This window comes from Vigna radiata, chromosome 4 (genome assembly GCF_000741045.1).
Source record: "Vigna radiata var. radiata cultivar VC1973A chromosome 4, Vradiata_ver6, whole genome shotgun sequence".
Lineage (NCBI taxonomy): Eukaryota > Viridiplantae > Streptophyta > Magnoliopsida > Fabales > Fabaceae > Vigna > Vigna radiata.
Window position 1 is genome coordinate 2,092,105 of NC_028354.1, and position 6,249 is coordinate 2,098,353.

A 6,249-nucleotide genomic window follows, 5' to 3' on the forward strand; every position below is an offset into this window, starting at 1 on the left:
TTTCCAATCACAGATTAATGACAGGTACACACTACTCTAATCCAAATCCGACACGAATCACCCAACTAAGCGAAGGCTAATTCGGTCTTCAAAATTACAAACTAAGCAAATGCAATGCACAAATTTAATCAGTCATGCACCAAACAGTCTAATCAACTAAGCGAACATTAAACACCGAGTAGGCAACTAAGCATATACCTAATCCCAAGCACATAACAGATTAAATATTGAGCAGAATCAGAGCAGTAGTATGGAAATTAAAGTGCAAGAATCTCATGGAAACAAAGTAATTTTATTAACGACCAACCAACTAACCTAAGCTAACATGACAAATAAATTAACGAAAACTTGTATGATACACATGAGAAGTAAATAATAAATCAGCAATGCAATTAATGATATTAAAAGGGAATGTATGAGCCAAAAGTGAAATTCTCATTATATTCAAATAAATAAAAAAAAAGAAAAACCAAATCATAAACACTAAAACACGTTAACATGGCTAAATGAAAGAAATGCATGCATCAGGATTTACAAGAAGACATGATAAATATGAAAATCTGTGAATGGATATATTAATAAAATAACTTAAAGCATTCAATATGATAATTGTAAAAAAAAAAATATTCCATCTTGGATAAAGCATGAAACTAATAAAAAGAAAACCGTGTGCTCCAACAAAGACTAGAAATCAACTTCTAAATTAATTCCTAGACCGTGATGTTGACTAAAAGAAAATGTGCTTCCTAAAATTAAATTCATCACCGTGCTTTTGTTTTAAAAGAAAATGCATTGCCTTTTTTTTCAAAAAAAATAAAAATAAAATAACATCATCGTCTCTTCTTCTGCAGGACGTCACCCATGTGCAATTTTGCTCTCCATCCACCAGCGTCGAATGCCAACGCCTCTTGAAGCAAGCAACTTAATTCATTGCAGCATTCAATCAAAAAGTGACCAGCAAAATGAAAATGGAGAGAACTAAACTCAGCGAAATTAAATTGATATAGAGCCTTCCTTCAACTAATAAATATGATGTGACCAAATGAAAAAGAACAACTTTCAATTCAACTTTATCCAACCTAAAACCTTGACCACTCAAAGTTTCAATCCAATCAATGTGTAACTTCTCCAAAGCAATAAAATCAAGCACCAAAATAAAATGAAAGCAGCGTGAATAATCGTTCCAGCACAAGCATAGCAGCTCCATAAAAGCATTTCAGCATAGAAAACCAAAGGCAAAGTGGTGGCTTTTCATTCAACCCATAAACCGTGAGCTACATTTCTTCTCCAAAAAATGTTCCAGCCGATTGCTCTCCTTAGAAAAATGTTCCAGCCAAAGAAAAATGAAATGTAAGTGAGGGTGCAGCTTGGTATCTCCCTAGGATCATGTGTCCTAAAATTGGGGTAGGGTCCACCCTAAAAAAAATAAAACCCTAGGGTGCCAAGTGTCCTAGAATCTTTGGGCCCCTCATATTTCCAAAATTGGCCCAATATGCAAAAGGTTTGTCTAAAAAGTTTTAACAAATAAATTACAAATATAAATAAAATTTAACATGTCTAAATTGAGAGTCTTGAACTTATTTTGTCTCCTCCAAATGTCCCAAATTGTGTTTCCAAAATTTTTCCTGAAAATAATAATGCAAATAATTAGCTCAGAAAATTCAAATTAATTAAAATTAGAATTTCCGGTCAAATTAAGCATAATTAGGAAAAACGGGAAAATACCGGACAATTAAGCACAATTCCCGGATTAATTCTAGCACAATAAACTAAGTGAAATAAATAAAATATTTACTCATCAGTCTCCATATGTTTTAATTGATAATTGTTGGGTTATCATCTGTGCTTAAGGCCTTTATCGTTTAACTCATTCGGTAACTGATGTTTGTCTTTATTGATATGGGGACGTACAGTATTGACATGAACTAGTGAGTAATTTCTTTATTTTGCAATACCACCTAGGGATAGGGGTAGGACGATCAATTGTGCTAACTTCTGTTTATAATGCGGTATTACTTGCTAGGGGAGGCTAGGGATAGCATGCCAGTAGTTAATATTAGGCCTTTTTCGCCGAGGGATCGGGTTAAGGGGAGGCTAATAAAGTCGCATAACAATTAATTAATCAAACTAATATTCAAGAGGAGTAGATAAGAGAGAGAGGATTAGATGAAATTGTCAACCCCCAACAACATCCATTCATCCATTGTTTTCATTTTTCAATTGAATCAACTTTATTTTACATGTTAATATTTTTGTTCTCAAATCCAACTTATTAATTTTTATTTTCAAGTCTTATTATTTTAATTCACGCGAACGAGAAAGCCATTCGAGTCTCTTGGAAAAATGATACTTGGTCTTACCATTTATATTACTTGTACGATTTGGTACACTTGCCAATTTGTCAACAACCAGCACTCAGCTGCATGCAACTACAGCCCAGCTATATTGAGACAGCAACACAGACTTCATCTTCTTCGTTTGGCTGCTGAGTTGGCAAGTTGTGCCTTACATCCCAAGCCTCCTAGGCTATGTAGCTTCCTTAGCACGTCTGATGGGTGTTGCACCCATGCAAAATTTAATGTGCATAAAAGAATGTAGTATAGACTAGGAAGTGACTCCTAGGTCGTCTCTCAAGGAGCAATTTTGCGGTTCAAGAATTAAGTCAAACACGAAGTGGGGGTGTTTGTGAAAGGTTTGTGGTGAATGCAGATGAGCTAAATCAAAACACGGACGCAAACTGATAATTAAACACAGATCTAAAAACGGTTGGTCATTAACTTAATTACAATGCTTCCTATCACAGACCAACAAAATAAAGCCGACTCAAACCTCTAATACAACACAATTAATCAACTAAGCGCAGGCTAATTATGTTTTCATAAAAGCGAACTAAGTGAACGCAATGTTAACGTCAAATCTAATTTACACCTTACAGTTTCATTGACTAAGAGACGACTCAACACCAACTAGGCAACTAAATGTATACCCAATTGCAAGTGCAAATACAGATTTGATATTAACCAAGTCAGAGTCATAATTACAAATACAGTCCAGAAATCTCAAGGAAGGAGTGCAATATCGCTAATGACCAACACAGTTAATTTAAGTTATCATGACAATTAAAGTAACACAACCAAACACATTAGACAACATTAAAACAGATTAAAATTCTAAATACCAACACTGTTACAAACAATTATCTAACGCAGTTAATTTAAATTAAATGCAAAACTAAATTAAAGAAATGAAAAACAACTAAACTTACAATTCAAACTAATTTAAAGCTAAAGAAATAAACAACATATTTTTTTCTACCAATTCAAATGACATATGCACCTACTAAACAAATCAAAATTATAAATGGCCTAAAAGATGAACCTGACCGTGACCTCATCCAAGTCAAACTTCCAAGACTCTAAAAAAAAAAACAAGGACGTAGCACCCTTTCTTTCGTTTTAAAGGCAATTAAATTGGTGATTGAACTTCATTCTTCCTGCAGCATGACCGTGAGCTTCTAAGAGAATTCAAATGCACTTCTTCACTCCAATTGAAGCTTCCAAGAAATTAAGCATCGGACCCCACCATTCCATTAAATGGTTTCAGCCGGTACACTCTTCCCCCAATGAAATTAAATGTTCCCCCAAAAGTCTCCATCACAATAGACCATCCTATGCTTTCCTACTCCACCTACTCACTATGCCCAAAGGAATCTTCGGTTCTCTCTCTTCAATGAGCCACAGCCACATCTCTCATTAAAATGAGTTGGTCTGCACAATTAAATGGAAACCCACATCTCCCAATGTTCAAAGAAAAGTGAAAGTCAACCATACACCTTTGTTGATTTTCGACTATGGAAAATACTTGTTCAGAAATTTTGCCACCACAGCCTCCCAAGTTGTAAAACTGTCCTCCGGGAAAGAATTTAGCCATAGTTTAACATTGCCTCCCAATGAGAAAGGAAACAAGCTAAGTTTAATTGCTTCATCCGGCACTCTATTGATCTTCACCGTGTTGTAGATCTCATTGAACGTGGTGAGATGATCATATGGACTTTCGTGTGACAACCCATTGAATTAATTGCTTTGCACCAAATGAATCAACATCAGTTTACCTCCATGTTCAGTGCATTAACCCTCGGCCTTGCAATGTTGTTAAAGTGTTGAGGGCTAACCACATTGGTAGCATCTGCCAAAGTACGTCTCATAGGAGCTTCCAACTCAGCCATCTTTTCTGTGCTCTGGGTTGATGCTTCTGGTGAGGGTTGCAACAATCTCTCAAGAGAGGGGAATAATTCTCTAGATGATCTTCGAACCTTCCCTCTCCTTCGAATTGCACTTAAGCCTTCAAGAAGAGGTTGTTGACTTTTCTTGCTCCTAGTATGAATTTTATCCTTCATACACAAGAAATAAAACCCTAAAAAGCACATTTATAGAAATATAAAACAAAAAGAAAACAAAAACAAAAACTAGTCAAATTTAATCAAGAATCACTCTACTAGAATAGTTAAACCACGAGTCCCCAATAGCGGCGCCAAAAACTTGTTAAGAATGCGACAAGTGTACTGAATCGTATTAAGTAATAATAAACGGTAAGTCCGAGTATCGTTTCCCTAGAGACTCTTAGGCTTAAACATTCATGTGATATCTTGATTTCTTAAGACTTGAGAAAAACGAAAATTAGAGTTTTAAATGCAAGATAGAAAATTAAATATGCATGCAAAGATTGATCATTTAACAATTGAACTATATGGAAGAATGGTGTTGTTGGGGTTTATGGTTTCATCCTAATCCACTCTCATATATTGACTAATCCTACTTAATTCTACTTCTTTATCGATGTTAATGCCACTTTCTAAATTCCCCTAATCCAAATATCTTGGTGAAGAGAGCCTACTCCTAATTAGTAGTTTACTATGTATAATCTCCCTAGCAATTAATCATGCATCACATAATTTGTACAAAAACTTAAGGCAATCGATCCTCCTATCCCTATGTCTAGGTAATATTGCTACCGAGAGATTTCCCTCATGTCTATACCTACCCACACGTGTCCATATAGATAGAATCAAAGATCATGTTATTGAATAATGTCTTAAACAAAGCATGCAAATATAATGGAGGAAAAACTCTAACAATTGATAAAAGAAAGCATATGAATAATGCAAGAATTTCAATATATGAGAGTTTCAATAGGATTAAATCGTTTCCCCCAACAACAAAGGAGTTTAGTTCACCATAGTCATGGTGAAACTAGATGAAAATAATGGAATGAATGAAAAGATAACCCTAGATTTGATAAGTTGGAGCTTCCACATCCAAAATTCGCCTCCAAGGAGTGAAGAGAGTGTTTCTGCATCCTTTCTGCTCAGCGGTGGTTGGATAAAGAGTCCATTTATGTTTTAATTCATGGTGCTCAGCGGTGTTGATATGGTGTTGAGTGGTGACGTCCTTTTATGTTTTATTTAAACATATTTCTCGCAAGATCTTAGGGATTCATCTTCTTCCCAGATTACTCTCCACATAGGGCGATTGAGAGAGACCCTTGGAGGTTGTTTGGGGTCTGGGAAGCTTTCTCAATCCTCCTTAGGTCTTCAATCTTCATCCATGGTATTTTCCCCTTCTTAGAGTTTATAAGGGATAGGAACTACGAATTGGAGGAGTTGATGCGAAGGGGAGATGCAATTGGAGCATGGAGGAGTTGCCAAGAACCTTGGGAAAAGGCTTGCATCTTCTCTTTGGTTTCCATTTCTTTCTCGTTTCTTCAATTTGTAAATCTTAGGTTCTCTGCTATGGACAGATAACCTTATTTGTTGATATTAGATGTAATAAACTAAATCTTGTTTATTTTGTGATGTTAATACATATGTTTTTCCATTTCAAAGTTGGTATTTGATTTTTGTACTTAATGCTTTTTATGGCTTGATTTATTGTTCTTGATGTATTGAGAAATATGGCTTGAACCTAGAACTGAAATTGAATACTTAACAGAGCTTGTATTCAAAGTGATATGCAAAGGGTCACAGAGTTCAATATAAAGGCTTTTCTCAAGTGTCATTTCCCTCCAAAGTGACTTGACCCTTGACGCTTCATGTCCCTCCAATAACTAATAGAATGATGACGTGTCAGCAAAAAAGTCAAATTCATTTAATGCAAAGCAATCATTACTTAAAATCGTTCATTAATATAGCACATAAATTGAGCGGGTGAGTGAGCTTACAACAGAGTATGTTCAAAAGAAAAAAAAAAAAAA